Genomic DNA, 12,379 nt, shown 5'->3' on the forward strand with positions numbered 1-12,379 from the left:
TCCACTCTTTGCCGTCTGCCTCCTCCTCCCCCCTCCTCTGTGCCCTCTTCTTTGCCGTTTTCCCACCCTGGAGGCTGACGGCAAAGAGACTATATAGACACCCCAGGATGCACAGCTGGGTGCCATGTGGCACCTTTGCCATCTGCTAGCTGATGGCACAGGTCTTTGCCATCAGTTGGCAGACGGCAAAGAGCCCATATAGTACCTGTTTTTTTGTTTTATATTATTTCACAGCATATATATATATATTTGACAGCACATTTATATAACTCACCACACATATATGATATATAGTTCACCACACATATACTTGCCAACACATATATATATAATTCACCACACATATATGATATACATATAAATCAATTGACATCCCCATATATCCAAAGAACCAACATACAAAGTATTGCACTGTTTATCCATATATACATATACATATAGTTCGACATTGTTCATCAACTCAAATGAAAACTAGATGATATACATATAAAGTTCATCCATCGACATTGTTCAACTCCATGAATGCCACCTTCCATGCATGTAGTATATCCAATCTGCAAAAATGTGAATAAGAAAGTCAGAAGAAGAACAAAATATGATGTTTTCAGCTAATTATGTCATTTTTAGCGGAAAACAAGCTAAGAATATAATTTTCATGAGCTAACCAAGGTTCTTACGCCATTTTTAGCTTATTATGGCATTTTGGAGCTAAATGGGTTAATTAAAGCCAGGATAATATGAAAGAGGAGAAGAAAGAGGAGGAGGAGGAGAAGAAGAAGAAATCAAGAAGAAGGAGGAGAAGGAGGAGGAGGAGAAGGGCTAGAAGGTCCTTGGCCTTCTCCTCCTCCTCCTCCTCCTCCTCCTTCTCCTTCTTCTTTCTTTCTTTTCATTTTGCCTATTTCTTCTCCTCTTCTCCTCTTGTTGGAGCTAAATTACCTAATTATGTCTTTTTGGAGCTAAATGGGTTAATTATCCCATTTTAGAGGAAAACAAGCTAAGTATATAATATTCGTGAGCTAACCAAGGTTCTTATGCCATTTTGAGCTTATTATGGTATTTTGGAGCTAAATGGGCTAATTATGTCATTGTTGGGGAAATTAAAGCAAGGATAATATGAAAGAGGAGAATAAAGAGGAGGAGGAGGAGAAGAAGAAGAAATCAAGAAGAAGGAGGAGAAGGAGGAGGAGGAGAAGGACTAGAAGGTCCTTGGCCTTCTCCTCCTCCTCCTCCTCCTCCTCCTCCTCCTCCTTCTTCTCTTCTTCTTCTTCTTCTTCTTTCTTTTCATTTTGCCTATCTCTTCTCCTCCTCTCCTCTTGTTGGAGCTAAATTACCTAATTATGTCTTTTTTGAGCTAAATGGGCCAATTATCCCATTTTAGAGGAAAACAAGCTAAGTATATAATATTCATGAGCTAACCAAGATTCTTATGCCATTTTGAGCTTATTATGGTATTTTGGAGCTAAATGGGCTAATTATGTCACTGTTGGGTTAATTAAGCAAGGATAATATGAAAGAGGAGAAGAAAGAGAAGCAGGAGGAGAAGAAGAAGAAATCAAGAAGAAGGAGGAGAAGGAGGAGGAGGAGAAGGACTAGAAGGTCCTTGGCCTTCACCTCCACCTCCTCCTCCTCCTCCTCCTTCTTCTTCTCTTCTTCTTCTTCTTCTTCTTCTTCTTTCTTTTCATTTTGCCTATTTCTTCTCCTCTTCTCCTCTTGTTGGAGCTAAATTACCTAATTATGTATTTTTTGAGCTAAATGGGCTAATTATCCCACTTTAAAGGAAAACAAGCTAAGTATATAATATTCATGAGCTGACCAAGGTTGTTATGCCATTTTGAGCTTATTATGGTATTTTGGAGCTAAATGGGCTAATTATGTCATTGTTGGGGAAATTAAAGCAAGGATAATATGAAATAGGAGAAGAAAGAGGAGGAGGAGGAGAAGAAGAATAAATCAAGAAGAAGGAGGAGAAGGACTAGAAGGTCTTTGGTCTTCTCCTGCTCCTCCTCCTCCTTCTCCTTCTTCTCTTCTTCTTCTTCTTCTTCTTCTTTCTTTTCATTTTGCCTATTTCTTTTCCCCTTCTCCTCTTGTTGGAGTTAAATTACCTAATTATGTCTTTTTGGAGCTAAATGGGCTAATTATCCCATTTTAGAGGAAAACAAGCTAACTATATAATATTCATGAGCTAACCAAGGTTCTTATGCCATTTTGAGCTTATTATGGTATTTTGGAGCTAAATGGGCTAATTATGTCATTGTTGGGATAATTAAAGCAAGGATAATATGAAAGAGGAGAAGAAAGAGGAGGAGGAGGAGAATAAGAAGAAATCAAGAAGAAGGAGGAGAAGGAGGAGGAGGAGAAGGACTAGAAGGTCCTTGTCCTTCTCCTCCTCCTCCTCCTCCTTCTCCTTCTTCTCTTCTTCTTCTTCTTCTTCTTTCTTTTCATTTTGCCTCTTTCTTCTCCTCCTCTCCTCTTGTTGGAGCTAAATTACCTAATTATGTCTTTTTTGAGCTAAATCGGCCAATTATCCCATTTTAGAGGAAAAGAAGCTAAGTATATAATATTCATGAGCTAACCAAGGTTCTTATGCCATTTTGAGCTTATTATGGTATTTTGGAGCTAAATGGGCTAATTATGTAATTGTTGTGTTAATTAAAGCAAGGATAATATGAAAGATGAGAAGAAACAGGAGTAAGAGTAGAATAAGAAGAAATCAAGAAGAAGGAGGAGAAGGAGGAGGAGGAGAAGGACTAGAAGGTCCTTGGCCTTCTCCTCCACCTGCTCCTCCTCCTCCTCCTTCTTCTTATCTTCTTCTTCTTCTTATTCTTCTCCTTTCTTTTCATTTTGCCTATTTCTTCTCCTCTTCTCCTCTTGTTCGAGCTAAATTACCTAATTATGTCTTTTTTGAGCTAAATGGGATAATTATCCCATTTTAGAGGAAAACAAGCTAAGTATATAATATTCATGAGCTAACCAAGGTTCTTATGCCATTTTGAGCTTATTATGGTATTTTGGAGCTAAATGGGCTAATTATGTCATTTTTGGGGAAATTAAAGCAAGGATAATATGAAAGACGAGAAGAAAGAGGAGGAGGAGGAGAAGAAGAAGAAATCAAGAAGAAGGAGGAGAAGTAGGAGAAGGAGGAGGAGGAGAAGGACTAGAAGGTCTTTGGCCTTCTCCTCCTCCTCCTCCTCCTCCTCCTTCTCCTTCTTCTCTTCTTCTTTTTCTTCTTCTTCTTCTTTCTTTTCATTTTGCCTATTTCTTCTCCTCTTCTCCTATTGTTGGAGCTAAATTACCTAATTATGTCTTTTTTGAGCTAAATGGGCTAATTAACCCATTTTAGATGAAAACAAGCTAAGTATATAATATTCATGAGCTAACCAAGGTTCTTATGCCATTTTGATCTTATTGTGGTATTTTGGAGCTAAATGGGCTAATTATGTCATTGTTGCGGAAATTAAAGTAAGGATAATATGAAAGAGGAGAAGAAAGAGGAGGAGGAGGGGAAGAAGAAGAAATCAAGAAGAAGGAGGAGAAGGAGGAGAAGGAGGAGGAGGAGAAGGAGGAGGAGGAGAAGGAGGAGGAGGAGAAGGAGGAGGAGGAGAAGGACTAGAAGGTCCTTGGCCTTCTCCTCCTCCTCCTTCTCCTCCTTCTCCTTCTTCTCTTCTTCTTCTTCTTCTTTCTTTTCATTTTGCCTATTTCTTGTCCTCTTCTCCTCTTGTTGGAGCTAAATTACCTAATTATGTCTTTTTTGAGCTAAATGGGCTAATTATCCCATTTTAGAGGAAAACAAGCTAAGTATATAATATTAATGAGCTAACCAAGGTTCTTATGCCATTTTGAGCTTATTATGGTATTTTGGAGCTAAATGGGCTAATTATGTCATTTTTGGGTTAATTAAAGCAAGGATAATATGAAAGAGGAGAAGAAAGAGGAGGAGGAGGAGAAGAAGAAGAAATCAAGAAGAAGGAGGAGAAGGAGGAGAAGGAGGAGGAGGAGAAGGACTAGAAGGTCCTTGGCCTTCTCCTCCTCCTCCTCCTCCTCCACCTTCTCCTTCTCCTCCTTCTCCTTCTTCTCTTCTTCTTCTTCTTCTTCTTCTTTCTTTCTTTTAATTTTGCCTATTTCTTCTCCTCTTCTCCTCTTGTTGGAGCTAAATTACCTAATTATGTATTTTTGGAGCTAAATGGGTTAATTATCCCATTTTAGAGGAAAACAAGCTAAGTATATAATATTAATGAGCTAACCAAGGTTCTTATGCCATTTTGTGCTTATTATGGTATTTTGGAGCTAAATGGGCTAATTATGTCATTGTTGGGGAAATTAAAGCAAGGATAATATGAAAGAGGAGAAGAAAGAGGAGGAGGAGGAGAAGTAGAAGAAATCAAGAAGGAGGAGAAGGAGGAGAAGAAGGAGGAGGAGAAGGACTAGAAGGTCCTTGGCCTTCTCCTTCTCCTCCTCCTCCTCCTACTTCTCCTCCTTCTCCTTCTTCTCTTCTTCTTCTTCTTCTTTCTTTTCATTTTTCCTATTTCTTCTCCTCTTGTTGGAGCTAAGTTACCTAATTATGTCTTCTTGGAGCTAAATGGGCTAATCATCTCATTTTAGAGGAAAAAAAGCCAAGTTTGGAGGAGAAACTTACCGTAGTGGTCATCAAGGAGGAGAAACACCACGGTTGCTCGCGGCGGCTTCGTTTGGAGATGGTTGCCCTGGAGAAGGGTCGTGCGATTCCGCTTGGGAGTTATTCTGCAGAAAAGATATTTTGCAATGTCTCAGTTAGCATGATGACACTCAATTATTAATACTAGTTTATAATGGAACTCACCGTGCCAATCGAAGAGAAGACGGGCATCGGCGGAGGGACTTGACTTCTCTTCTCGCACAGGCCCTGAAGAGTGGGTCGTATTAGTTAGTATTGAAACAGACATTACACACATGATTTGGCTAATGTGAAAAAAACATACCACAAAAAGCTCGTACAGGGCCCGTTGACCCGCCTCATTCCGGGCCCTCTCCTCCTCAAGCAATCGTGCCGTGGTCTGGTCCCTCTCATCAAGAGCAGCCTGAAGAGCAACCCGGCTTGCCAATCTCTCTTTCTCAAGAGCAGCCTGGTTTGCCGCTCTCTCTTTCTGAAGAGCAGCCTGAAACACCATTCCTCGTTACCACAGTAATGATCTATGGTGACACACATAATGCAATGGATGAAAGTGTTCTTAGTCCGTACAACTAACCTCGATGGCAAGTTCGACTGGCCGTGGACGACGCGTTATCTCAGGACAGCTGCTCGACTGGCGCGCCTTGATCTCCGGAAGAGTGAGTGGACAACGAATTATCCCATCTCCAATGGCTATCGAGCCATGGGGCCTCCCGCCACCAGATATCATCACCAGCTCTGGATCCAAAGGTTCCTCGCTAGGGTTAAAGTCATCCCCTTTCGTAGCCTTCCCCTCGTCCCTGTATGCCACGAGCTTCTGGTGGGATGATATGTTGGTGAATTTATTGGTATCATCCAGGTCAGACTCAGAGAATGCCTTCGCCTTCTTGTACGAGGCAGTATGGGCCATGCCACAAAGGTCGTACAAGTGTGGCATCTCAGTCTTATTGTGATGCGCCTAAAAGAGAGGAACAAAATATTAGCATCAAGAATGAATTGCATGAATCATGAAGCAAATCACATACCCAGTTTCGTCCAAACTGAAGTAAGTTGGCGCTTCCTTGATGGTGTGGCACACCAACCATTTGGCTACGCCGATCCTTCGCATTCTCGTGGACGGCTCGCCAGCTGCCTGTGCACCACTCATCAACCAACGCCTCCCAACAATCCATCTTATCCGCACACCATCTCGGGGGCAGCTGTAAGTTATTAGAAAGAATTTTCAGCGCTACGCCTATGAATGAAATCAAGAAAACTACGTAGAAGGACTTAAGAATAGGTAATTACCTTCATGTATTGCTCGTTCTTCAGAAACTTTCCGCGGCAATCCTTCTTCTTCTTCTTAATACCACGCATGGCGTAGTAATCTCGAATAGCTTGCGGCCGAGCCTCGTGGCGCAAGTTCTGTAGTAACCACCTACACTCGGCCTCGAGAACCCTGGCCTCCTCCTCCTCATATCCATCCTCACACGTATAGAAGGTCTGCAATCAAACGTGAAAACACCGATTAGTACAATAATTAGCTATATTGTTAATTTTAGATTCTGTAAAAGGATAATTTACCCAAAAGCTCTTGATCACCATCTCGGCCCTCGTGTGGCAGAAGACACCATCTATAATCTCCTCCGGCGGGGCCTGCGCAGCCTGGTAGTGCTCCCAGGTAAATCCTAGTGTAGGAACCTCACCCTCACCAGGCAACGTGACAAACCCTGGGAAATTTGTCCAACAAAGCACACCAAGGACGGAGTTCGGCCTGCGGACTCCAAGCGGGTGTACCCATCCCCTGCAGTATGATAAGGTCAACGCATTAGATATTTGAACAAACTTGAAGGCAAAAGCTAAAAAAGGGTAAATGTACTTACCTATCTCCTTCAGGTTTAATCACCGGCCTCTGCTCGCGGGTAGCCGGGGCGACCGGGAGACGTGTACTACCATGCTTGTACACGGTGGCCCGTCCACATGCACATCGCCCTCACTATCCGTAAGCTCATCCCCGCCATCCCCGCCCCCTGAGCCACCCGGACCCTCGGTCCAATCCGGCAATTCGGTACGATCCGACCAGGTCTCCCATCCGGGCCTCTCCACGTCGGGTGAAGCCTCCGGAACAGTAGTCTCCTCCGGCTGCTCCTGGGCCGAATGCACCTCGACCCGAGGCTGCTCCTGGACCGGAGTCTCATGGGACGAATGCCCGTCAACACTAGGCTCCTGGACCGGAGTCCCCGTAGCCTCCTCCGCAAACGGGTCGACCATACTAGTCCTATGCTCGGGTGAATGAGCTGGTGGTGGTGGCGAGGACGGCTCAACAGTCCTCCTGGATCTTTCACGGCCACCACCTCTCCCTGTACCCTTCCCCTTCTTCCCTACCCGACCAACACCTCTCCTAGTGGGCAATGCCGCCGACGAAGAAGAACCCACGGGTGGTGTCGACAGACTATCTGACAAGGCTCTACGAAGAGATAGGGGTGGAAGGGAAGTACCACCCCTCGTGCGGGGCGCCTGGGAAGAACCCGTCGAGCGCTCTCGACCAGCGCCCACCATCTTTCCACACCTGGTGACATGCCTTGATAAAGATTAAAAGAAATTAGTACAACATAAAAAAATTGAATAACTGACATGAAGAATAATATGTACATGAATAATAAAGATTAAAATATATATAATTTAAGTTGTGAATCTTACAAACTAATAATCATCATCCATAAATGCATCATCATCATCACTATCACGCATGTCTTCATGAATGGCGTGCTCGTCGGGTTCAACGGCATGAACTTGTGAAAGGCCTTCCTTTAATCGTTGAAGCATTGACAGGTCAACCGCATCAGTAACCTCTACGAGTTCCAGGTCTTCTGGTTCCGGCTCAGGGCTGGAGTCGGATTCATTGTCGCTGTCTACTTCCATGTTCTTGGGTGAAGCACGGCGGTTCTTGAAACGTTTCTTGGAAAGACGTGTTTCTTGGAAGAATTCTCCATCATATGTGTGTGGGTTAATGTGAGGTTCATAATCCTGTTCATTTGGGAGAGGTGGTCTGACATGTGGCGGCACTTCATAAACAACATACCAACCTTCCAGATTCTTATCCGTGTGGCATGTTCACGGTAGATAGAAAACTTGGGTCGCCCGTTGAGCCGTAATATAGACATTGGGAACATCTAAATGGGTGTTTGGATTGATTTCGACTAGTCCTATATGTTCATGAGTCCTTCTAGTCTTTTTCGGCTAGAACCAATAACATTTGAAGACTACGACGTTCGGTGGGTTTTCACCATAGAATTGAAGTTCATAAATTGCTTCAACTCTTCCATAATACTCGATAACACCTTCGCCGATAGCAGAGACACCACAATTTGTAGATTTCTGGTCGGGCATAGATAGCTCTTTGCCAAAGGTACGAAAGAGATACCCATTGATGTTGTATTTCTCAAATGAACGGACCTTATAGTCAAAACCATTAGCGACTTGTCTCAATTCCGCGTCCATAGACTCTGAATTAGCCTACAAGTTCAATACGAAACGGTTGTTGCATTAGCCGCAAGTTAGACCAAGAATGAAATGGTCCATTATTGATAATTACCGTTTGTTTGAACCAAGAGATGAAACCGGGATAGCCGCCTCCTGTCTTTGACAGAAGCTCATACTCTTCGACGGAATCATTTTCGATCACCGCTCCATCCGAGAATTTGACGACGTAATGGCTGTTTGAAATATCCGGGAATAAGAGCTGTTCAAATGAATTAGAAGTTACGGGAAAATGTGCCGAGAACTCACTCAATGTACGGCCGCACTTCTGTTAGGTTGTTGAAGATATACAACGTAATGTTCCGCCATTCTTCGACATCCAACGTTATTGATTTCGAAGCACCGGCTGGTGCGAGCTTCCCTTTGAATAGGCTGAGGTTGGACCCACCTTTTTTAGGGTCTGCATCATTGTGCCAAGGCTTCGGATTATGCAAATGATGATTTTTGGATTCGTAGTGTGCTGTCACAAAGTTTTCCACCTCATAAGTAATGAATGCCTCAGCCATCGATGCTTCAATTCTACGCTTATTTTTACATTTAGCTCGAAGGGTCTTCTGCATCCTCTATGTTGCATAGCACCAACAATCTTGCACGGGCCCACCCAATCTTGCCTCGGTCGGTAGACGTAAAATCAAATGCTGCATTGGATTAAAGAAACCCGGTGGAACGATCTTCTCTAACTTGCACAACAACTCCGGTGCAAACTCCTCCATGTCTTCTACCACGCCAGGCGACAATTCTTTCACACAAAGAACATGGAAGAAATAGCTCAGTTCCGCCAGTACTGGCCATTCATCCTCAGGAATAAAGCCACGTAACATCACCGGCATTACCCGCTCTAGCCATATGTGCCAATCATGACTCTTGAGACCAAAGATTTTTAATTTTTCAAGACTCGCTCCCCTCTTTCGATTCGCTGCATACCTATCGGGGAACATCAAGTGCATTTTGACCCACAAGATATTTTCCCTCATAGCTTGCCTTCCAAGATTGAACCAGGCCTTTGGCTTCGAAAACTTCTGCTTTCCTTTGCCTTCTCGCATGTTTTGTAACGGTCTATGACATAGTGTCTCTTGATCGACTCTAGCCTTAATATTATCCTTTGTATTCCCATCTATGTCGAACAATGTACCAAAAATATCCTCTCCGATATTCTTTTCAGTGTGCATCATGTCGATATTGTGTGGAAGAAGGAGGTCTTTGAAGTAAGGCAGATCCCAAAAGCATGGCTTGTGAGTCCATGCGTGTTTTGAATTATACCCCTTGAAATACCCTAGACGCTCTAGACCAGGCTCGAGGGCGTTTAACTGATCCAGGATCTGTCGGCCTGTGAACGCAGTTGGTGCCATGTTTTTGACAACTTTACCTTTGGTAAAGTTCTTCTTGTCTTTTCTGAATTGATGGTCAGGATCCAGGAACTGTCTATGCAAGTCAAAGCAAGAATACTTCCGACCCTCCTACAACCAATGAAACTAAAGAGCTGCCTTGCATTGGGGGTACGGGAACCTTCCATGCACACACCATCCAGAGAATAGCGCATACGCTGGCAAGTCATGCATAGAGTACATTTACCACACATGCATTTTGAAGTTTTCTTTTCTAGCGACATCGTATGTCTGGACCCCATTTTCCCAAGCTTCTTCCAATTCATCCTTAAGCGGTTGCAGGTACACATTCATATTCTTCCCCAGATAATTGGGCCCTGGAATTATCAATGTCAGAAATATGTTCTTTCTTTGCATAATCTGCCCGGGGGGGGGGAGATTGAGTGGAATGACAAATACAAGCCAACAACTGTATTGGGTTGCCGTCATGCCGAAGGGATTAAAACCACCCGTGGCGGCGCAGACTTGAGGATTCCTTGGATCTGCCGCTTTATCCTGATGCAATCCATCGAAATGTTTCCACGCTTCGCCATCCGATGTGTGTACCATCATCTTATTCCCATCCGCATCTAGTTCGGTTCTTTTCCCAATTTGTGCCATGTCATCTGTCTGGCTGTCTCTTCGACCATGAAAAGGCGTTCAAGTCTTGGTACGATTGGCATATACCGAAGATACTAACTGCGATTTTGGTCTTCCTCTTCTCACCCATACCATTGTCTACCACAAGATACCTGCAAGACTCGCAATTGGGACAATAGTCCAAGTGTGCATACTCCTTCCTAAATAAGACACATCCTTTCTCACATGCATCTATCTTCTCCTAGGGCATCTTAAGTACACGAAGTATATTGTCCGACTGGTACAGGTTTGCAGGCATGACATGGCCTTTGGGTAGGAAACATCCAAATAGTGTCATCATCGCGTCGTAGCATTCTCTTCCCAAGTTGAACTGAGCCTTCAAAGCCATTACTTGTGCAATTGCATCCAGCTGATAGAGCTCAGTGTGCTCATGGAGAGGACGTTTTGAAGACTCCAACATTTCATAAAAGGCCTTTGCAGATTCCTCCGTCTCATCTTCCGAATCCCGAGCATCATCAAAGTCTTGCACCATGTCTTCGATCCCGGTACCATGCTCGTCCGTGCGACGACAGACCACCTCAGCTCTTGTGCGTTGTATAGACTCACCATGAAATGTACACACTGTATAATTAGGCTTAAAACCCCTCATCTGCAGGTGTTTAGTCATTACAGCCTCTGTCATCTTTTTATAGTTGTCGCATCCATGACAGGGGCAATAGTTTCTGTCCTGACCATTTGCGAATGCGGCTTTCACAAATTCCTTTGTTTTTACAAACCATTCTTTCGTCATCTCTTTCTGACTAGGGTGACCGGTATACATCCACGCACGAGCACTCATCTTGCGTAGCTACTAAAGACAGAAGGAATATATTTATATATAATTTAGCATTTATATTCATCGGTTAATCAGGTTCGTCATTTTTATTACGTCCAGGCAACCTACACGCTAATAGGTAAAGATAGGTCATAATCCCACCCGAGTATGTGTAGATTTGGTTCGTTTTCCCATGCTCTGCTCCGGATCCAACACAAAATTTCGGCAGCACCTCCCCGCTGTTCTACTGATACACGTCTCCGCAATAAACAGAGAGGATGTGCATCCGGAGAACAACAGGGAGGCACTGATGAAATTCCGCATCGAATCCAGAGCACAACATACGGGAAAACAAACCCAATCTACACATACTCGGGCTGTCCATGGATAATGTTGGACAATTCGAAAGGATGGCGGTTATAAATATGCAAAGACATTCATATTTATAGATGTCGCCCTTTCGAATGGGAGACGCATACTGATAAATTAATTGAATTACCTAAATCTAGAAAGTTTCATCCGAAAACCGAGCCACAGTAAATGAAGGGGCGGGGAGGAGATGAAATTTGTACTGACCCACGAATGCAGGGGCGGAGCTCGTACAACGCACGGGAAGGTCTTCGCATAGCAGACCTCACAGCGACGAGACAACTATCACATGAAATCCACCCGATCAACACTAATATTCCAATTATGTCATTTTAGAGGAAAACAAGATAAGTATATAATATTGATGAGCTAACCAAGGTTCTTATGCCATTTTGAGGTTGTTATGACATTTTGGAGCTAAATGGGCTAATTATGTCATTGTTGGGGAAATCAAAGCAAGGATAACATGAAAGAGGAGAAGAAATAGGAGGAGGAGGAGAAGAAGTAGAAATCATAAAGGAGCAGAAGGAGGAGGAGGAGAAGAAGGAGAAGGAGGAGAAGGTATTTTTCTTCTCTTCTTCTCTTCTTCTTCTTCTTCTTTATTTCTTTTCATTTTTCCTCTTTATTCTCCTCTTCTCCTCTTGTTGGAGCTAAATTATCTAATTATGTCTTTTGGGAGCTATATGGGCTAATTATCCCATTTTAGAGGATAATTATTACGGCATTTTGGAGCTAAATGGGCTAATTATAATATTCATGAGCTAACCAAGGTTCTTATGCCATTTTGAGCTTATTACGGCATTTTGGAGCTAAATGGGCTAATTATGTCATTGTTGGGTTAATTAAAGCAAGAATAATATGAAAGAGGAGAAGAAAGAGGAGGAGTAGGAGAAGAAGAAGAAATCAAGAAGAAGGAGGAGAAGGAGGAGAAGGAGGAGGAGGAGAAGGACTAGAAGGTCCTTGGCCTTCTCCTCCTCCTCCTCCTCCTTCTCCTTCTTCCCTTCTTCTTCTTCTTCATCTTTCTTTTCATTTTGCCTATTTCTTCTCCTCTTCTCCTCTAGTTGGAGC

The sequence above is a fragment of the Hordeum vulgare genome, chromosome 4H (assembly GCF_904849725.1).
Source record: "Hordeum vulgare subsp. vulgare chromosome 4H, MorexV3_pseudomolecules_assembly, whole genome shotgun sequence".
Taxonomy (NCBI): domain Eukaryota; kingdom Viridiplantae; phylum Streptophyta; class Magnoliopsida; order Poales; family Poaceae; genus Hordeum; species Hordeum vulgare.